Source organism: Hyperoodon ampullatus (genome assembly GCF_949752795.1).
Source record: "Hyperoodon ampullatus genome assembly, chromosome: 2".
NCBI classification, from domain to species: domain Eukaryota; kingdom Metazoa; phylum Chordata; class Mammalia; order Artiodactyla; family Ziphiidae; genus Hyperoodon; species Hyperoodon ampullatus.
In genome coordinates, this window is record NC_136915.1 from 157,448,910 (window position 1) to 157,472,091 (window position 23,182).

Consider the following 23,182-nt stretch of genomic DNA (forward strand, 5'->3'; position numbering starts at 1 on the left):
AGGAAGCCTATAAAGATGGGGACTTCCCCGGTGGCACGGTGGTTAAGAATCCACCTGCCAATGCAGGGGACAGGGGTTCGAGCCCTGGTCTGGGAAGATCCCACCTGCTGCAGAGCAACTAAGCCCGCAAGGCACAACTACCGAGCCCACACACCGCAACTACAGAAGCCCGCGCACCTAGAGCCCGTGCTCCGCAACAAGAGAAGCCACTGCAATGAGAAGCCCGCGCACCGCAATGAAGAGTAGCCCCTGCTCGCCGCAACTACAGAAAGCCCGCACAGCAATGAAGACCCAACGCAGCCAAAAAAATAAAAACATAAAAATAACATTAAAAAAAAAAAAAAGAAAGACGGATGCATCTCTCAAGTGTGAAACAAATTAATCATTAAAAAAATGTTTGGGCCCACCAGGAAAATTTGGTTACTGACTGGATACTTGATATTAAGAAATTATCGTTAAAAGTTTTTAGGGGGCTTCCCTGGTGGCGCAGTGGTTGAGAGTTCGCCTGCCGATGCAGGGGACACGGGTTCGTGCCCCGGTCCGGGAAGATCCCACGTGCCGCGGAGCGGCTGGGCCCGTGAGCCATGCCCGTGAGCCATGCCCGTGAGCCATGGCCGCTGAGCCTGCGCATCTGGAGCCTGTGCTCCACAACGGGAGAGGCCACAACAGTGAGAGGCCCGCGTACCGCAAAAAAAAAAAAAAAAAAAAAAAAGTTTCTAGGAATGATAATGATATTGTGGTTATGTTAAAAGGAAAAAACGCTGCTATCATTTAGAAACATAATCTAGTATACACAGACAAGGTGACATAGTGTCTGTGATCTGCTTCAAAGAGAAGCAGTAGGTGAGGGGAAAGGAATGTGTGTGTGGTGGGAAGGGCAGGGGGACTGGCGCAAAGAGAACTGCCCAGGAGTCGATCATTAAGAGCCTGACTTTAGAGTCAGAAGGCCTGGATTCTCAGCACTACCACTTGCTGGCTACAAGACCTTGGTCAAGGTCCCAGAGACCCTGAGCCTCAGTTCTTCTTTATCCATCAAGTAGAGGTAACAGTCGTAGGTTCTTCACAAGGTTGTCTCAAGCATTAAAGACAATGCATGTAAGGTACTTAGCACAGCACCTGGGTACAGAGTAAGCACTCAATACATGTTAGCTTTTATCGTTACTATTGTCAATTATTACCACTGATATTCAAGATCACGAAGCTAGAGTTAGGAGGTGGTGGAAAAGGGATAAAATGTGCTGAATCCAAAGCCCACACTCTTTCCAATACATTTATGATGCTGCCCCCATCTCCATCCAGGGTCTCTCAGTGTAGACTGAGGACAAGTAACAATTCACTCTGCAACAAGAGTCTCTATTTCTACCACAAACCTTTTTTTTTTTTTTTTTTTTGCGGTACACGGGCCTCTCACTGCTGTAGCCTCTCCCGTTGCGGAGCACAGGCTCCGGACGCTCAGGCTCAGAGGCCATGGCTCACGGGCCCAGCCGCTCCACAGCATGTGGGATCCTCCCGGACCGGGGCACGAAGCCGTGTCCCCTGCATCGGCAGGCGGACTCTCAACCACTGCACCACTAGGGAAGCCCTACCACAAACCTTTAATGACACTGCTACTCAGCCTGGCTTCTGCAACTAGCCATCCTTTGTCACAATGTTGTCACTCAATGTGTCCTTACTGTGGATGGCTCCTCATCTGGTGGCATGTAAACACTCAAGTGTCTTAACCCCTTTATAAATCACTATGCACAATCATAAATTCACAATGATTAAACACTGTGTTATTTCATCATCCTCCCAAAACATGGCCTCAGATTTTTACTACACCAGGTACTGGCATAAATTATATAAGGCAAACCTCAGAATCCCGACATATAAAACTAACAAAGTGATAAAGCTTCAAACTTTGCAAGCGTCATGAATATAATAATAATACTAAGTACCTATATCTTGTTATCTCACATAAGGTAAATATTTCCACTTCTATTTAATAACAGAATTACAAATTATGAGAAAAACTCTTCAATGCTATTTTACTTCTTCATGTGACAATTCTAAGCACACACCAATTCTTGATCCATCCTCTCTTCCTGACACTACCTGCCTGGTTCTCTTGCCTCAGTGAGGAGCCTGCACTTTTCAGTCTCCTTCACTATCCTTTCCATCCACAGCCCATAAAAGATGGTGTTCCCTGGAACTCACGGTCCAGTGTTTTTTCTTCTATAATATTTACTTTCCCTGGGCAATCTCATACAAAACCACGTAGCTTCAACTACCACAGATTCAAAAACTCTCTCTCATTCATTCATTCAACAAATATGTGCTGGGCCCCAATTGTGCGGTAGGTGTCCTGGGGACACTCTCTGTTCCCCTCCAGTCTTTTACCCACACTCACAAAGGAACCATCTATCATGCAAATTATGTCTCTCCCCTGTTTACAATCTCTCAATGCCTCTTATTTGGGGCAGTGAGTGCAAACTATGTACTGTGAAGCCTTGCATAGTTGATCAGTCTTATCTTGCATCGTGCTGCAAGATGCAGAAGCTCCAGCCACAATGACCCACACCCACGTTTCTCCACGTCACTGTGTGTCCCCTGCTGGAATGCCCTACTTCATCTTCCATCTGCCCCCAGATCCCTTTATCCACAAATGCCAGTCTGTGAATTAGTCTATGAATCCATAGTAAAATGAGGAAAACAGTTAGTAAACCAATGTTCGTCCCCCAATATTTTTGGAAATGTCAGCAATACCCTAGGGGACCCTTGTGCAGCTTTCAAGTGTCATCCAGAATACCTCCTTCTCTGTGAAGCCTTCTATGACTTCTTTATGTTGGGGAATCGTATAATTCATTGTCCAAACTGGGAGACTTTTGAGGGCAAAGGGGGTGCATTAATAACTATGTTGAACAATGGGCACAGACCAGGCCTGTCCCAGGGAGACAGGGTGCCGGGTCAGCCTACCTCTAGACAGAGTTGGCTGCTTTCTCCCCTCAACTTCCAAAGCACCTTGACTCTTTACGACATATCATGTGCTTGTCAATTCCCACACTTGTCTGAGAAGTCCACAAAGTCAGGGCCAGGCCTTCTTATCTGTATCTCCAGCATCTCTCCAGTGCCAGGCACAGAGATGACACAAAGTATCATCAACAAAAGTCAATGTTTGTTTAATATATTATCTAAGAGAGTAAGAAGAGAGATTAGATGCTTTAACCTGGCAACAAAGGAATTAAACAATTCCCATTATCTTTTCTCATCCCTGAGAAACTCCACTTCCTCATTTGGTTAAAGAGTTTTAAATGGGAGCAAGGTCTTCACAAAGAAAAATTCTAAGCCTCAGACCAATGACCAGCTGTCAATCAACCAACAGGTACTTATTCAGCATGTTATACTCTTAAGGCCCAGTGGGCACGATAGAAGAGCTGATAATTCCGTGGGGCGACAAATAAACATAAATGAAGACCAAAACTAATGATGAAATAAAATAAACAACAAATAAGTGTTGCAGGAGTTCGTGGAAGCCAAGGGAGAAACCACTCTGATGGTCAGAGAAGACGCTTCCTGAAGGAGAAGGGATTTGAACGGAGACTCGAGAAATGGCTTGGACCCCAAGAGAAGCCACGGAGGGAGGAAAGCTCAAGGCCATGGGGGGGGGGGGGGGTGGTGGGTGTTCGGACGGCCACCAAGGGTAAGCAGACGTTTGTTTTGGGAGCTGTACCTAGACTGTCATGGACTCCTGGCATAGAAACCAGAACATCTGAATTTTCAGTAGATATTAAACAAACTCAAAGAGGTTCCTGGATTCTCACCTCCTTCCTCAAAATAGTTATAGTATCTGCCTGAGACACAGAATTAGATATATGTAGCTTATTCCTTTATAACCTTTTAATTGTAAGAACTGTTACAAAATTATCTTAGGAAAATTGCTTTTGGCAACTTTCAGGTAGAACTGCTGAAGTCACCCCTTGGCATGTATTAATTATCTGTGTCTTTGAAAAGTTCTCTGCAAACCTCAGCCTGAGCCTGCAGCATCTCCTTACTCTACATCTGGCCTTTCAATCCTCTCCCGAAAGAAAATGTACTGTTGATATAGGGGCTCCCCTGCACTGTAAACGACCTGTGTAGATCTCCTTGTCAACTGTGGGGTTCAGGGAGAAGCTTTTAGGTGTGCCTGTGATGATACACACTGCATCTATTGGATTGTTGGGTGGGTGTCACCTACTCCACCAGCATCTGTGATGAGGGGTATGAAAAATGTCCTCACACTCCAGCAAAGACCACCAACCTCTCATTCTCCTTCTTTACCTTGCTCAGGCAGGGAAAACCATAAGCCACCAAGTAAAGTAGAAAATGTCCTAATATATGGTGTAACAATAAACTGAAACTACTGCAATAACCACTGCACTCAAATAAAACACAGATCCATCAAAGAAAGGGAATTCTTACTTAAAAACAATTGTCCCTGCTCTCCTTTAAAGCACCTTCTTCCAAAAGCCCTGGAGCGCTCAGGATATTGCGTAACTAGCGCTGGATCTACTTCTGAAGTATGGTTTTGTGAAAAGACCAACCTAAGTTCGTATGCAATGAGTCAATAGGCTGTGTTTTTCCAGTAGCAGTCCTCTTTCTCCCACTGACCCTACTGGTAGGGCCAACACAGGTTATAAATTTATAAGGGAAAGCAACAATGGTGGGTCTTAGCTAAAGAATCCTTGCTTGGTAGAAATGTGTCTAATGAGCTTATAAAATTTTCATGGAGAGCAGTAAAACCACAACAAATGAGAAAAAATTTGGTTCAAATTACAGTAATGTTTATTTAACCAACATTCATGTAACCAACATTTATTTAACCAAAGGAGAAAAAAATAAGGTATTGAGGATGAAATTAAACAAACCATTCTACTTCTGTGACTAGTAAGTAGATGTGGGTGTACAGGAAAGCCTTTCAATGGTGCCACTATGAAAATCTCTGAAGTGCCTCTCAAGATATGTTGTCCAATCTTTAAAAATAACAATAGTCACCTAGATATTCCTTTATCTATTATCCAACATAGGCTGTAACAGCTAAAAGAAGCAAAGTGCTTCAGCTATGAGTAAAGGGCTTAAGAGCCTTTAAAAGTCAAAAATATTGTGTAATCAAAAGTGAAAACAAAAGCAGAAAGATCCCCAAACTTGGGGGTGTTCTAACTCCATTCTCCTAAAGGTACAAAGCATGTATGCGGACTTCAACTCATGAATGCTTGTAAACACATCTGCTGAGATGGCGTGAGCCTGTGAAACAGGCAGAGGCAGGCATGTGCTGGAAGATCTGAGGGCTTGATGGAGAGAAGTGGGTGGAAGGCATAAGGGAGGTGTAGGGGGCAAAGTAGGACAAGGCAGAGGGGCCCTGAGGGTAGAAAGGAGAAGTGGCTGGAAGCAGAAAGTCTACACTTGAGCAGAGAGGTGGGAGGAGTTAGAGGGAAAGTGGGCCTGGAGATAAGGTTCAAGTACTGGAAAACGTCATTCGGAAACACACAACCCAAGTCTTGCAGGCAAAAGTAAGGTGGTGGGAGAAGCAGTGGGAGAGCCTATGGATGAAAATCTGTGGGACAGAAAAACCTGGAAACACTTAAGAAAGGATAGGTAGATGAAGGGGACAGTTGGCAAAGGGGCAAGGTAAAAGGCAGCCCAAGGAGAGCGAAAAGAGGTAGGGGCAAAGCCACAGAATGAACGCTGGCAGGTTGAGCGTGCTCGCTGCATGAGACGAGTCTCAACTTTGCTTGTTTTATTTTAGAGGGACCAGCAGTGAATACCAATTACAGCTCCCTTGAGAAAATCCAGTAAACCAAGAGGTAGGGCTACCTGTGAGCTTCCCCAGGACCTCTCCCTGACTCCCTGATGCAGGCATCTTCTGGGAGAGATCCCAGCATGGAAAGCCCTGAGTGCTATGGCTGCAGGACAATGCCAAGTAAGACAACGGTACATGAAAGAACTTTGAAAACCATAAAGCTCCCTATAAATATGAAGCATTGTTATTCACTGAATGCCTCGGACAAAAAAAGAAAGACCACAGTCACAATCAGGAGTGAAGAAATATTTGTCAAATACGGATATTATCTATATTCCAAATCAAGATGACCCTAACTAGAAGTTCCTATTTGAGAAGACAGTATGCTTGGTATGTTTACTTTCCTGTCCAATACTTCTCAACATTTAAAAACCCTACCTGATGGGGCTTCCCTGGTGGCGCAGTGGTTGAGAGTCCGCCTGCCAATGCAGGGGATGTGGGTTTGTGCCCCGGTCTGGGAAGATCCCACATGCCGCGGAGCGGCTGGGCCCATGAGCCACGGCCGCTGAGCCTGCGCGTCCAGAGCCTGTGCTCCGCAACGGGAGAGGCCACAACAGTGAGAGGCCCGCATACCGCAAAAAAAAATAAAATAAAACCCTACCTGAGGCATAATATGGAGCTCTTGATAAACTATCCTACTGATTTATTAAAATGGAAATCCGCATCTAATGCATTTCCAAGGAGGTTTTTGACACATTACAGATCTTAACTAATTAGGTGAATTCCATTCAATTCAATCACTCATTGAGTTATTCCAAGTGCAAGGGAGTGTACAAGCCGCCATGGGGGTTGCAGAGATGAGCAAAACAGTTTGCCTCTAACTACCTAGTTCGGTTAGTTAATCTTCTCAGTTTCCATTCAGATTGGGGCAGCTGCATCTCCTCTCACAAGTATAGAGAGAAAGCAATCTTAACATTATGTGACTACCCTACAACCTAGGAAATGCATTTTCCAGGAACACAATGAATTAAAAAGAAAAAAAAAAGGGATTTTTTTTTTTTTTGCTGTGTTGGGTCTTCGTTTCTGCGCGAGGGCTTTCTCTAGTTGTGGCAAGCAAGGGCCACTCTTCACTGCGGTGCGCGGGCCTCTCACTAGGGCGGCCTCTCCCGTTGCGGAGCACAGGCTCCAGACGCGCAGGCTCAGTAGTTGTGGCTCACGGGCCTAGTTGCTCCGCGGCATGTGGGATCCTCCCAGACCAGGGCTCGAACCCGTGTCCCCTGCATTAGCAGGCAGATTCTCAACCACTGCGCCACCAGGGAAGCCCAAAAAAGGGACTTCTTAATACCTGGTGACTGCGGACACTGCTGTGTGTTCATTTCCATGTTCATCCTAGCCCAGTTTACGTGCAACCACTCTTGTCCTGATTGCATAACCACAGCATGTCAAGTTGTTTCTTGTTGCAATTGTAACTTGTAAAATTAAACTTCAGAACTGAGGGAGTCAAGCAAAATAATTGCCTACTTTAAAAATACGTATGTATATAATTTACATGTCACTTTAGATAAGCTCTTGATTTATGATCTCTTAAAGTCACAAATGTCACCAATTTTAAAATACAGTTTCAGTGTACAATTCTCCCTGCAAGCAGGCCCTATCCCTGTCTTCTCAGTTTTCTAAGTATTATATATTGATCTATTGCAAGCTGCCTTTCTTTTTCTGTTTGTTTTTTTTTTGTTTTTTTGCGGTACGCGGGCCTCTCACTGTTGTGGCCTCTCCCGTTGCGGAGCACAGGCTCCAGATGCGCAGGCTCAGCGGCCATGGCTCACGGGCCCAGCCGCTCCGCGGCATGTGGGATCTTTCCGCACCGGGGCACGAACCCGTGTTCCCTTCATCGGCAGGCGGACTCTCAACCACTGCGCCACCAGGGAAGCCCCTGCCTTTCATGTTTTAATGAGAGCCTAAGTAATCACAGCTTTTACTTCTCCCAAGCTCCAAGGCTTCTAAAATTCCAAAGAAGGAACATAAGATGTCCAAAAATGCACTTGCTTGTGTCTCACAGGGTTCCAAACTCTATCGATAAGTTCACGAGAAGCTGGTGATACTTATCACACTTAAGACCCTCTGTGAATAATCTCCTGCCCTCTCCTTTCCTAATGGGCGGTGCCATGATTCTTTCTCTCCAACCTGGGGCGTCTCATTCCCTGACAGAAAATAGCTAGAAGAAAGGGGCCACAAGGAGCCTGGAGCAAGCCACTCAGGATGTGACAGTCAAGTCTTGCCTGGTCAAAAATCCAACACAGTGCTGAGGCACCATCAACCTGGAAATGATATTCACAATGGGACACACCACCTTCCTCCTGGGTCGAGTTTCTGCATCAGTCACAGCAAATAGTACCAATTAATGAACAAGCTTTTGAGGTATACCCTGTGATTCTTCAAGAAGCTCAAACCACTTCAGACTGTGGCCTACGAATTCCCAGAAATCCATGCTAGATGATAAAGTGAGATCAGGTGTGAGAGGGTAAAGGGTAAATTACTAGCCAATAAAACAAAATTATCAGCTCTCTCAACCACTGAAACTGAGTCAGCTGAAAAGGGAAGCTAGAACCTCAGGATCCTTCTAGGATGAACTTTCCCTCCTTACCAACCAAGTCCAATTTTTCTTGGGAAAAATGCCCAAATGGAGATAAGCTTGACAACAGAAGCACCCCACTCCTTCGCAGGCATCTGCTCATCCAAGTGCTGAGTCCGCTTGTCTTTGTCGCTTTTCCGAGTGGCCCTCTGGAGCTGTTCTCTGAACCCAGTCTGCACAGCAGGAAACACTAAAGGAGGTTACCTTTCAATGCTGCATTTCTGATCCGTGAACTGCTAGTCCCAGCACTGGTTTAATGCAGAGATAAATACACTCAGCTGTCCTATCACCAGCACTTACTACTTTATAAGAGCAAAAGAAAAATAGATAATTAAGTCTAAATTAATTTCCATGCCTGATCAATGGCATTTCCAAACAGCCAACACAGAACATGTTCTATTGATCCTACAATCCAGCTCTAGAAGTATGAAAATGGGGAGGAAACCCCCAGATTGAGCATCTTGAACTTAAAGACCCTTCAGAAACATCACCTTCTCCCCCCAAGAAAGCTAGAGTAGCCCAGGCCCACTCTACCCATAATTTTTTTCTACCCTGGTACATCCCAATTCTACCAACTGAAAGGTTATTCCATTAGGTAGAAGGTGAGCCCAGCCCATGAAGTTAGGAAGTGTTCATAAGATCTGTCTGTGTAATGAACGTGTCACTTCCCCAAACTGCCCAACTGTTTCCTTAAAAAAAAAAAAAAAAAAAAAAAACTATTACATGGAATTTATGTTGTCAGTCCCCCTCCCAAAGTCTGAGTCAGAGTATATGTGTCTTTAGTGAAGTTCTAGGTGACCAGGGTGTATCACTTTCAGACTTGCTCCAATAGCTGAACTTAGGGCTGTCTTCCAGCCACGGTACAAAATAAGCAACTATCTATTTTAAAACAATTTTCCTACCCCACATGCGATGGGAGATACCTCATACATAGGTCGTCAACTTCCTACTGGAAAACAAGCACTTCTATCGCAAACTGTGTTTGTCACCTCCCAGGATTAATACGTGTTTATGTGTATATATTTTTATCCTTGACCGTGCAACTCTTGGAGCAGAGAAAGCCACCCCAATTTTTACCATCGTGCCTGAGACAATTCAGAGCTTTAGAAGAGGGATGAATGGGAGATGAAAGGCTCTAAGCCCAGGGGCTCCTCTCACACAAACAGTAAGTGGAAAAAAAAAAAATCCCTCCGAGGAGGGGGTGGGGGGCAGGGTGGAAGACCGGCGAAGGACGTCAGGCAGCAAACCAGAGGCAGCTGCGGCGGCCGCACTTCGCGAACTGCCTGCAGAAGGGAGTGAAATCTTTCCCCAGTACAATAACCAGGCACCCTCTGGCTGCCTCGCATGGGCACGAATAATAAATACATCGAGGTGGGCAAATCGCTGCATCGAGACAAGTCACCCCAAAAAGGTCAAAACTTCAGAAATCCCGGGGATCACGGCACCCACACAAACACATCAATCAGTCGCAGCGGGAGAAGAGACTCGGAGATTTAGCAGAGGATTCTGAATTTTGCTTTTTCTTTCAAGCTCTGGCTTGCAAAGTACGGCGGCTACAGGCAGAGCTCTAGAGGAGCAGGAAAGGCTGAGGGCGGCGGGGAGTGCGGATGGGAAGGGAGGGGGGTCGAATCCCAGCCACCCAGGCCTCAATGTGACGAAAGTCGTCAGCAGCCCCAACCTCATCCCAACCCCTCCGCCCCGGCCAGCAGATGACCCCAGCAGCTCTCCCCAACCCCAGCTTCCGTCCCCGCCAGCCCCGCAACGGCGGCGGCGGCGGCGGCAGTGGTAGGAGCAGCAGCAGCAGCAGCAGCAGCAGCAGCAGCAGCAGCAGCAGCAGCAGCAGCAGCAGCAGCAGCAGCCCCGGCCCGGGCCGCGCGCGCCGGCAGCGCCACGACCGCGGCTCCCATCCCCGCCGCGCGGCAGGCACCCCGCAGGCCTCCCTCCCAGCCCACCCGGGCGCGCCCGGAGCGGAACCCGGGCGGGCTGCGCCGCCAACTCCCCCCGCCCCAGGTCGGCGTGGGCTCACGCTTACCTTGGGCGCTCGCGGGGGGGGCTGAAGGTGGTAAGCCTCCCGCCCCCCGCCCGGATCCTCCTCGCTTGTTTTCTTCCTCCCTTCTCCTCCTCTTCTTCCTCCTCCCCACGTGAGTCCGGGTCTCCCCCTCCTCCCAGACGCCGGGGGTAAGAGCCGAAACCCCTGAAGCCCGGCCCGCGTGCGTGCGTGCGGGAGGCGGCGGCGCGCGGCCAGCTCTCCAGTAACTGAGCGCGGCGCGCGGCTCCCAACTAAAGTGTGAAAGAAGCGGCGGCCGCGGCACGGAACGTCCCCCCGGGAGTGGGCAGGGAGCAAGCCGGAGCTGGTGGGGAGCGAGCGAGCGAGGGAGGGGACCTGGAAAAAGGGAGGGGGAGGGAGGGAGGGGACCTCCTCGCCCAGTCACTCACTCGAGGGGCGGGGGCAGCCAGACACTCCCCCACCGTCGGCCCCTCCCCGCGCCCGGCTCCCGCGCGCGTCCAGCACCCAGCCTCGCCCCTGGGAGCGGCCTGCGGAGGCCGCGAGGGTGCCGGGCACCCCGGAGAAAGGGACCAGGAGAGCGGGGCTGCCAGGGCTGCAGAGAGGGAAGGAGGGTGAGGACGGGCGTGTGTGTGTGAAAGCTGCGTCCTGGGCCTGACACCCGGGCGGTGGCGTGGTAGCCACGGGGCCGCTCGGAGGCCGGGGCGGCCCAGCTCTGCGGGAAACCCAAGCCAGCCCTTGGGCCCAGCCGCGGGGCTGCGCCTGCTGGAAGCAGAGGGAGGGAAGGCCGGGCATCCTCGCCGCGCCGCGCGGCCCCTCCCTTCGCTGGACCAGCGGGCGCTGCCCAGCGGCCCCGGCCCCTGCCCCGCTACCCTGCCCTGGAGCCGCGGCGCCTGCAAGATGAATGAAGCGTCGGCCACTGGGCAGAAGCCGCACTGGGGAGGGGAAGGAGACACCGCCTGAGACTTCGCGCCCTGCGCCTCCTCTTTGCCCCTCCGGCCTCTTGGGACTAAAGGGCGGAGGCCGCGCCTGCAAGGCGCGTTTGGGATGATTGGGGATCCACAAAGATCGCCGCCCACCATTTTACCTGCTCAGTTTTTTGTGGACACTCACAAGAGGTCAACCAGTTTCTCACCCTCTGGGAGAAGGTATTTTTTCTTCGTTTCCTGGTCATACTGGGTGTTTCGTGTACGCCCTGAATTGATCTTTTAACATTGATAGTGGTTGGATGTCTTTTGTGTGGCTTCCCCGCGCTTCGCTGCTCCTGCATTGCCCTAGACACGTGAGGAATGCCAGGCCTCCAGAGTGAGGACACCCAAGAAAACAAAAGGGGCAAAAGATCCTCCCTGGGTCCTGTGGATTACACACAAACCGAATCATTTCTTACTTTGGGCCAAGATGAAGTTGGAAAACAGGAAAGGACACATCGGAGCTGTGACAGTGATGAGACACTTAATTGAAAAGCAAATTCATAATTTAGTTTAATGAAATGAGTTAATAACCCACCCATAATGTCTAGGAAGTCAGCCTTTTTGAGAAAAAAGAAAAAAGAAAATGGTTTTCCAGTGTTTTTAATTTTTTAATTTGAAAGGCTGGTATCACATTGTTGTTGAAACTCCTTTGTATTCCATTTTTTAAATTATCCATATTCTAGTTTATTTTTCTCTTTGGAACCAGAATTCTTTGTAATCTGGCCTCCTGAAGAGGAGTGGTTTAGAAGGGCTTGGTAGGCTAATTAGGATTCCAGTCAGGCACTGCCAGCCACCATCTCTGTTACCTTAGGTGACTTGTTATTGCTTTCAGTCTTCCTTCCCTCATCTGTAAAATGGGATTGGTGATACTAGTTCCTATCTCATAGGCATGTTGTCAAAATAAAAGGAAAATAAAATGAGGTGGCAATGCGTATAAAAAACTTCGCATAATGCCTGACACATGGTAAGAACTCAATAAATATGAGCTGTTCTTTCAAATATATAGTTAATCCCAGATTTGGTAATTTGATAGACTTCTTTTTTTTTCTCTTTGCATTCCTTCTTAAAGTTGGGAGTGAAAATCCATCTGCTGGGTGTATCCAAATGTAGTCAACATTTCTCTGGGATTTTTAGGCCACTCCTAAAAACTTCTCCTATGGTAAGATGAAAGAAGTATATAACTAAGATGTGTGTGTGTATTTATTTACATATAATTCTATATAAAAGGATGCTTGAGGATAACCAGGTTTTTCTCTTTCCCCACTTCTCTCCTTCCCTCACTACCACCTGAATAGACCAAGCTCTATAAATGTTGACCTGTGTTGTAATCTATCTCTTCAGGGCTCAGAACAGTGACTGGCACCATAGATTTCTTGAGAGCAAGGCAATGTAGGTCTCCTCTGAATTGATACCCTCAGAAGTAACAGAAGGCCACAGAGCAAGCATTCCATACATGTATAAGTTTACAAAATCCATACTATGACCTTTTAAAGCAAGTTTTTAATTATTCAAAATAATACATGTTCACTGTGGAAAAATTTCAGAAACTCAGCCAGGTATGGAGGAAATAAAAACCACTATAATCCTACCCTCCAGAGAGAAGTACTCAGTAAGTGCTTCAAGTATATCCATTTTCCCTTCATTTATTTCATTATTATTCAATCAGCAAACGTTTGTTAAGAACCTAGTTTAGGGACCAGACATCTTCCCAGGGCTGAGAACAGGTGGTATGTTGTGTTAATTCTCACTAGAAACTACTCCTTAGAAGCAACGTTTTATGTGGTAGTAAGGTTCTCAGGATAGTCACAAAAGTCCATGAAAGGAATCCCATAATTAACCTATAGTGCTGACCAGAAACAATCCAGGTTTTGTAGGGTTTGAATCACTTACAATTTGGGGAGCCACTTTCCAGATAAGGAAGCTAAAAATGCAAAAGCCCCCTGGGAAAAGCTCATGTGAATAAGGTGTCATGGAACTTAAGCCCTTTTTGCCTCTCAATAAACCCTGTTTGGTGCTGATATTTCTGTAGAAATTAACTGCTCTGATAAACATTTTTTTTAATGTGAACATTCATTTCTCATTTACCTGGGATCCCTGGGGCACCTTTCCTTTCTCCCCCAAATGTGGAGGACATGGGAGTGGAGATTCCCATCACCACCACAACCACGACACACACACATTTTCTTTCTTTTTTTGTTTTTTTTTTTGTTGTTGTTTTTTGGGCCTTGCCAGGGGGCATGCAGGATCTTAGTTCTGAGACCAGGGATTGAACCCTGCAGTGGAAGCTTGGAGTCTTAACCACTGGACCGCCAGGGAAGTCCCCTGCACACACATTTTCTTGCACATAGCCACAGCAGGAGCAGTGGGACCATGGGGATTTGGATAAGGACTGCAGAAGAGAGGATAGGAAGGGTACAGTGGGAGGGGGGTGCAGACAGGATGGGCCTCTGAGGTGCTGGAGAGGCTTAGGTATGTACCCTAAACCAGTGGTCCTCAACCTTTTTGGTACCAGGGACTGGTTTTGTGGAAGACAATTTTTCTAGGGGGGGTGGTTCGGGCAGTAAGGCAAGCGATGGGGAGCAACGGGGAGAGGCAGAAGAAGCCTAGATCACTCGCCAGCCGCTCACCTCCTGCTGTGCGGCCCTGTTCCTAACAGGCCAAGGATCGGTACCAGTCCGTGGACCGGGGGTTGGGGACCCCTGCCCTAAACCACACAGCAAGAGTTGCCTGCACATCTGTTTGGTCAGCACAATCTAAATCTACTATACATTTATATTAGACTGTGCTAATTACTTCACCCCTCTGTGCTTATGTATCTTCAAACACTCTAAATACAATTTTCAAAAAAAAAAAAACTCTTTTGCCCAGAAAAGTTAAGTTTTAACCTTCAAAGACACTTCTTTCATAACTGATTTTCTTTTATTTCTAAAGCTTTAACTTATAAATATTTGGCTCTATAGAACCATTTATAACACGTAAGTTTGAAATTTTTGTTTCTTATGTTTCTTTTAAGTACAGCGTTATGGATTGAATGTTTGTATCCCCAAATTCACATGTTGGAGCCTTAATCCCCGATGCTGATGGTATTAGGAGGAGGTAGGCCTTTGGGAGATGAGGTCATGGTGGGGAGCGGGAGGCCTCATGGTGAGATTAGTGCTCTTATAAGAAGAACCCAGAGAGCTCTCCTCCACTCCGCCTCTCCCCACCCAGAACACAAGCAAACCGGGAAAAGGGCCCTTACCAAGAACTTGACCATGCTGGCACTTTGATCTCAGACTTCCAGCCTCTAGAACTGTGAGAAGTAGATATATCTTGTTTAAGTTACCCAGCCTGCGGTATTTTGTTTTAGCAGCCCAAACTGACTAAGACATATAGGGTCCCTTTACCTTTGACTGTAAAAAAAGAAACCAATGAAAGTACAGGTTGATTGAATAAAAGATAGTAAAATCTATACACTGCTACCTCCTATAATTTCTCATATGAATTTAAATGAATTCAATTTATGTGATTTATTTTTAAAAAGCTTCCAATCTGGTTAATTTTTCTGAATAATCAAGTCAAAAGTAGCTTTGGCAGGATTATTCAGAAACAAGTGATCCTAAAATAAGTACTACTCTGAAATGTGCTTTCTTTGTACTTGCTCCATGCGATAACAGCTAACACTGATTGTCTGCTGTGTGGTAAGCATGGTATTATGTAATTCATAATGTACATGAGCTAACTCACTTCATCTTCCCGGCAAAGCAATCAGAGAGATATGGATATTATCATCATTCCCATGCAGATGTGGAAATGGAAGCACAGAGGGGTGAAGTAATTAGCACAAGGCCAAGATTGATTTTCACCAGTCAAATGCCAGAGCCCACATTCTTAACTGTTGGAAATATGTTTTCTCTTCAACCTCTCCCACTCTTATACCTCAGTCTAACTCCTACAGTGGCTGAAGAACCCCAGCCTCTGAGTTTCTGAACCTTTGGAAAATCCATAGTTGCCCTCACTTGCTGAAATTTTACAGCCTTATACTACTGGGGCCCTTCCATATCGTTATGGTGGCATCAAGATCAGTAGCTATTGATTTGAGACTAGATAGGTGTGTGTGTGTGTGTGTGTGTGTGTGTGTATGTGTGTGTGTTTAAATGTTTAAATCTTCTTTGGGGGTACCACAATGCACATTACCCAGGTAATGGACCCAATAAGCAGTTGTGGATTGAGTGTTGTTTTTGTATTTTTTTATAATGGTTAATTCTAGTGACACCACACAGCTCCTTCTGAATGGTTGGGGCTACATCAGAGCAGGGAGTTTAAAGTCAGTGCTAACAACTTGCTAATGGTTGTAACTGGTCTCTCAACTATGTGTGAAGTACTCTGAGTAACCTGCCTTTTTAGATAGGAAAATTATGATTCTTACATCTGTTTTTTTTTTCTTCCTCTGATTTCTCCTTAGGGTATGTATTTTCTTTATTTCATTTTCAAAATTGGAGTAGATGAAAACATGGAACATAGTCACTTGGAGCAAGAAGTGTTAGGAATCCATAACCAAGGAGTGAGATTCAGCCACAGGTCAAAGAGAAGAATGGAGCAGAGGGAGGGGAACTCCTGGCACCTGGGAGGCCAAACCCCACCCCCACCCCCAGGCTGTCTGCTTCCTCTCCTTCTTGTTTCATGGCCTTCTCCAGATAGTGGAAGTTCGCTTTCCAGCTTGGAGCCCCTTTTCCCAGGTCACACAACAGCTCCACCACTGTGGGTGTAACATGAATCTCCAGACGCTGAAGTTATTGGTTCTTACTGGTATCCGCTAGAGTCCTATCTTGCTTCCAGCTTATATGTGCTAATAGTACTGTTATTTCACATGGTGGTCTTGTCTCTCCAATCAACTGTAAGCTCTGTGAGAACTGAAGACCTTGATGTTCCTATAGCACTCGAGCCAGACAGTGGGAAATCTATACAGCCTTAGGAGTAAGGGTTGCTATGAACTTATTAAGTCACTATGTGGGCTCCTCTTAGTGACAATGGAAAGGAAATATTGACATCCAGAAACTTCAGCAACTGTGATATAACCAAAGGAATGTGGCTAAAGTAGAAAAGGAAACTGTGTGCGTGTGTGCGCGTAAGTGTGGGTGTGTGTGTGAAAAAGAGAGAGTAAAAACAGAAACAAAAATTTTTCATCTCCATCTCAACTTTACCTCTTTGAAAACCCCCTCTCCTTCCCCTACTCCCTTTCAAAAAGTGAAACAATACTGAGGAGGTAAACGTAAAAAGTTGCAGCTTCCTTCACCATAATTAAGCAAGAACCCCTAAAATAGCTAATAAGTCATTACCTCTCATTACACTGCAGTTCAAAAGCTATACTGGTGCTGATGTTATGGACTGATTTCAGATTCAATTATCGAGAATTAAAGTTTTTATTTTATTTTATTCTTTGGTTACAAAGTGTTAGTTTCTTTTTTATTTTCAGTTGAAATATAATTGGAGAATTAAAGTTTTTACAAGTTAATGGAAAATACTGCTGTCATTGAGATATAAACAACCTACTCTTTTCAGATCATATTCTTAAAGGAAAGGAGGGAACTGAAAAATTCCAAAACAAGAGTTTCAAGTGGTTTTTGGGTGTTAGTGTATATCAAGCAGTTTTCTAATCTCCCCGTTAGTGTATATCAAGCAGCTTTCTAATCTCCCCCACATGTTTTAACTGATGTAAGCCCCCCTGCAATGCTATAAAGGAATTGTTATTAGGAATATCTCCATTTTCTAGAGGCGAGATCTGAGGAACAGCAAGGTTAAGTAATACGGCCAACACCAAGCTTACCCCAACTAATAAACGACAGAGCTGGGGTTTGCTCTTAGACCTGGTGCTTAGACTACACATTGACGGTGGCCACTGCGCACGGAAAAGAACAATTTTATCTTCTGGAATCTGCTGGATGATAGGTAGCCTCAGTACACTTTCCGTCTTCTCCAGAGTGGTCTTTATCACTTGCGAGGGGCCAGAACAAGAAACAAGGATTAACCCTGTCAGACCGTGACACCTGCTGGCTAATCAGAAGCTTCTTGGGGGTTCTTCTAGCCAGAAGACTATTGACAGAGGTAGGAGATTACAGCGCAAAGGTGGCTAGAAGGCTTGAGACATGACATTTCTATGCTTCAGCACTCAGTTTAATTAAATCGGTCCTTGGTCCAAAATAACTCTGTCGATGAACAGCTGTGCCTTATTCAGAATGCTCAGTGTCGATGTAAGGTAAGCATTAGCATGAACATTTAAAATGCTTTCACCGGGGCTTCCCTGGTGGCGCAGTGGTTGAGAATCTGCCTGCTAATGCAGGGTTCCAGCCCTGGTCTGGGAGGATCCCCACATACCGCGGAGCAACTAGGCCCGTGAGCCACAACTACTGAGCCTGCGCGTCTGGAGCCTGTGCTCCGCAACAAGAGAGGCCGCGATAGTGAGAGGCCCGCGCACCGCGATGAAGAGTGGCCCCCGCTCGCCGCAACTAGAGAAAGCCCTCGCACAGAAACGAAGACCCAACACAGCAAAAATAAATTAAAAATGCTTTCACCAGTTTGCAATGGTGGCTTTATTCTTTTCCTCCTTTCCTCCCTGCTTAGTTCTGCAACCCCAGTCCGGGCCTCAGTCCCTCTCTGCTGGACTCTTAGTCAGTCACCTTGGCTTCAGACTCTGGTTGAATACTATCCTTGTTGCTGTCAGAGTCCCTTCTCTAAGGCACAGATCCATTTAGCTTACGTGCCTCCAGCTCTTTGATGGTCCAGAATGAATTCTAAACTTCTCCATCACGACACAAAACCTCCCATAATTTGGCCTCTGCTTACCTTTCCAGGCTGATTCTCAGTTCCAATCGCTAACTGGATGGATGATGGCCCAGCTACCCAGCTGATTTGCTGTTTCCCATCCATATTCTGCTGTTTTCTACCCCTGTGCCCTTGCACATGTCCCTCTGTGAAGACTACTCAAACCCTTACACATATCAAGAGCTTGCCTCTCAGCTGATCCCAGTATTCTCTGCCACTCACTAGCTCTGTCATGTGGGGAAGACATCTTGACCACGGAGCCTCAGGTTCTTCATCAGCAGCAGAGTGACCATACTATGTATAGAGAGAATTAGAAATAAAGGCCTGGTGTTTGGCACACTTAGCTATTTGTAAATGGTTACTGTATGATCACTTGTTCTCTGTGGTATGGCTTAGAAGTCATTCGTTCTGAGAAGCTTTCCAAAGTCCCCCTTGTCAGAATTGAGCTCTTCCTCCCCCACTTCCTATTGAAGTTTTAGGGTTATCTTAAAGGCCTTTGAGATTTGGTTTATTTGTTATAGTACTTAACCAATTCTGACTAATACATGTCAAATACGTGTCTTGCAAATTGTACAATTCAGTCATTTTCAGTGTATTGACATGACTGGGCAACCATCACCACTCTAATTCTGGAACATTTTCACCACCTCAAAGAATAGGAGGGTTCCCATTTCTCCACATCTTCACAGACACTTGTTATTGCCTGCCTTTTTTGTTCTAGCTGTCCTAGTGGGTGTGAAGTTGTACCTCATTGTAGGCTTGATTTGCATTTCCCTAATGACTAATCAAGTTGAACATCTTTTCATGTGCTCTTCTCTTGAAGCTTGCTTATAATCTTATGATGGCAATTGCTATAGCCAACACCTGGTTACCCTTTACATTTCCTATAACCTTTTGCTGAAAGCTTTGTAAATGGTGGGGCTCAAATTGTGTTTAATGAATGGGTTATTTATTCCTAAAATCATCCACTAGGTATCCTAATATGAACTGACTATGGAGAGAAGAGAGAGAACAAAGAATGTATGGAGAAAAGAACAGAGCAAAAAACCGCAAGGAATACAGTGCTTATTATTCTGAGAGTATCCAAATTACATGTTAAATAATACTTTACAGCTGTTAAAGATAGCCTGATATTTCTACCAGGTGATTTGCTTTCATTGCATTTTCCCCTTGATTAGCTGGGCAGATTCAATAAGGAGGTATTATGTAAAAATTAAAACTTTTTGGTTTTAAGTGAGAGAAAAAAAGAATTAAGCTGGAAAATGTAATTTTCAACTCATGATAATAACTGAGCACAAGGGCTTTACTCCATCCTGCTCCTTCAAAGGAATTTTTAAAAATAGGAGGAAATCTATAACTATCTGAGAAACAATTAAGATGCTACCACAATCCAGAAAAATCTAAAAAATATTTGTTAGATACTTTCTTTAAATGAAGTGAGACCCATCTGAAAGAAAATAAAGGCAACCCTCAATATGCTAAATGAAAAAGCAAGACCCAAGGAACTAGAAGAAGGAGTTTGTGGTGGGATCTCACTGTCACCCATGCAGAGAGGCTGGAGCTAGACTTGCCAGGGAGTAGTGAATCATCCCTACAAACCTCCTGGAAGTGTACCAAACAGCCAAGTGCAGAGTCAGATCCCACTACAGTAGTGCTCAGGTCCAGGTGGTAAGGGGGATACTGGAGAGAGAGCCTAGCCCAGGCAATGGTGGGCTACCCCACAACGGGCAAACTCTGTCACTCAGTAGAAGGCTCCCACTCACCAGGGCTGCCTGCCTTCCTTAGAGATCCATGCTTGAATTTCATGTCTGCCTTGTCAGGTTACTGCTGTGATTGATATAAACCGGTCCCTTCTTCCTGTGCTGAAGAAAGTGGTGGTGTTTTAGTTAGGCTTTGTTCATTGTAAGGAATAGAAGCTTAATCATACTAGCTTGAGTTGGAGGGACTAGGAAGAATTACTGTAAGACTTTAGAAAGCATCATAGGAAGCAGAGTCCTTCTGGAAATTCAAGAACAGGAACCCTATAATGATTAGGCCCCGTGGACACAAGGCTAAGGAGCCACAGCAGGAACCCACAACTGATGGGTTCCATACTGCTCCTACATGTCTGCCCCACTGTAAAGAATTGTCATGCCTCCTAGGAGTTCTCATCACAAGGAAAAAAAATTTTTTCTTTTCTTTTCTTTTTTTTTTTGGTATCTCTGTGAGATGATGGATGTTAACTAAATTTATTGAGGAAATCATTTCACAGTATATCTAAGTCAAGCCATTACACTCTGTACCTTAAACTTATACAATGTTATATATGTCAGTAAAACTGAGGAAAAAACAATTGCAATGCCAGTGAATGAGAATGATATTATTATTGGTGATATATCAAATAGACTCTAATTCATATGTACACCAGTCACAAATTTATATATTTTATGAGTAGTAGCAATTTACTTTGCAAAACACCACACAGTAGTTCACAGTGGGTGAGATCCACTGTGGTCAACAAAAGAGAAAGGCTGGTATATTTCCCAAAGTAGAGAAATGTATAGGCCCCATTCTTTGATGGCAGTGCAGTAAAACTGGAAATGAATCAAAAGGAGATTTTTAAAACCCACAAAAAATTTAAAAATACTATCCTTGTGTGTAATAAAGATGAAAATTCAAATAAATGGGAAAGGCTAGATTATGCTATAAATAGTGTTGGAACAAACTGGTAACAATTTGCAAAATGACAAAATTAGATTCCTACCTTGAGAAATATATAAAAATAAATCCCAGATGGCTGACATTTTTAAATGTGAAAAGTAAAGCCACTTTTATATTCTTTTCAGTAGAAAAATAAATAAATCATAGGTAAAATTTTATATAATCTCGAAATAGACAAGGCTTATCTAAGCAGAAATCATAAATGAAAGATCACTAGTTTTGAATGCATGAAACAATTGTACATTAGAAAAACATCATAAACAAAATTAAAAAGTAAATGATACATGGGTAATATTTGTGATATATTTGATAGATAAATGGTTAGGTCATTAATATGTAAAGAGTCCTGTAAACCAATAATAAAAATACACAAATTTGATAGAAAACTGGTCAAGGATGTGAAGAAATAATTCACCAAAGATGAACTATAAATTACTAATAAAATAAATAAAAAGTTAAATATTACTAGTGTTTAAAGGAAATAAATTAAAAATATGATGCCATTTTCTCCCTAACTGGCAAGGGTTTTTTTTTTTTTTAAATACTGTCTTTAGAGTTAAGGAAGGTTTAGGGAAACAGGTACCCTTATATGCTGCTGATAAAGTAATTTATCAATATATATCAAAAGCATTAGAAGGTTGCATGCCCTTTGCCTTAGCAATTACTAGTCTTCTAGGAATTTATCATAAGGAAATATTCAGAGATGTATGCTAATACATACCGTGCTAAGGAGTTTTTAATGATTGGGGAAATGTTTGATACATTATACTATAAAAAAAGGATGTCAAATTATATGTTAGCAAGATCATTTAAAAGTTAAAAGATATACACATATGCTCTGAAAAATATTAAAAAGTTAATGATTTCTGTGGTAGAATTTGGGGTGATTGATTTAAAAATATATTTCTTCATTTTTCAAAGAGCACATTTTACTTTTATAGTTAGAGGAAAAGGGTATTGAAAACAGAGTCTACTCCTTTAAGAATCTTTCCCTAAGAACAATTAAAGTATAGCTATTGGGATTGAAAATGACCTTTAAGATTTTTAGTTCAAACCCCCATTCTGCTCACTGCAAACTCATTCAGCATTTATACTATAATTAATACGTTTTGAGATTGCTCTTTTTTCTTTAGGTACATACACATATACATTCATATATATGTATATATATGTATTTGTTTATCTAGAGTTTTCAGAGGAGTGTCGTACAAATACAAGACCTTCGTGGACAGGTAAAGAGACAGTGTTCTAAGGATGAGAGGAAGGAGTGGCTGGCTATTTTAAGTCTTTGCTCCCTGGCAGGGAATATTCTGGGCATGCTTTTTTTAGGTTGATTAACAGCCTGTTAGATACCCTCTACCCGGAGATGGCTTCAGTGGCAGACATTGGGATGCACTTGCAGACCTCCAACTAGAGAGAGCTCAGCTGACCAATGCCCCAGCTGTTGCACTCTGAAACCCATGGCTGAGTCTGTGCAGAGGTCATACTTCCCAGTGACTGTGCCCAGCCAATGGCTGAGGGCAGCAGGGATACTAGCAGACCCATTCCTGGGAGACAACAGGACTCCTCTGACAGCCAACTTTGCCCCCAGGACTCTCCACTCTTTGCTGAATCCTCCTCAGACTGCTCGGCATCCTAGAACACTTCAACCCAACTTTCCCTTCCTCTCTCCTTCACTGCTGCTCAGACTTGCCCTCCCAGCCTTCTCTGGGCTTCTCCCTATTTTTTCCTCATACAAGCATTTTCCCTAATAAAATGTTTACGTATTTAATCCCATCTTGGTATTTGCTTTGCCAGAGGACCCAAGCAGACATAACTTCCCAGCAGTTTTGAAATCCTGAATCTTGCTGCCCTCTCCAATCTTAATGTCAGCAATTAATTCAAATTTGAAATGTGTACGGGTCAGTGCTAGCTTGTGGAATACACGTGTTTGTGACTAGCACTCTCCACTGTATTTAACTCCTTTGAAGGCAGACAAAATACACTGACAAGCTAATTCGCGTTAGTAAGAGAATTAAAAAAATCATAAAAGCTGCCATTTTGCCTTTTTTTTGTAGGGGAAGGGGTGGTGTCACATATTCTCCAGAGCTTGGGTTAGCCTGTGTTAGAAATATTAAAATCATGTGGTTTCAGACTATGGTTTCTTAATCTCTCTTTGTACACGTATAGTTGCATCTTTCCTTAACATTGCCCTGTAGAAATATAGCTCGATGGGGTACAATGCCTTTAAATGCTTGACATAACCATTGCTAACTGAACCCATGGGGCAGAAAATGCTTATTTAAATGCAGTCATTTCAAAGTCCTTCCCACTCTCAG

The 23,182-nt window shown here is 44.5% G+C and overlaps 1 protein-coding gene across 1 annotated transcript in view; it reads right to left on the bottom strand.

The window, feature by feature from the left end:
• LOC307067962 (uncharacterized protein C1orf21) overlaps positions 1–10,554 on the bottom strand; it is a 231,262-nt gene extending 220,708 nt beyond the window's left edge. The window contains exon 1 of the mRNA XM_079725580.1: positions 10,420–10,554. The gene's annotated coding sequence lies outside the window, so the exon portion shown is untranslated. The remainder of the gene's footprint in view (positions 1–10,419) is intronic.
• Positions 10,555–23,182: the final 12,628 nt, after the last annotated feature.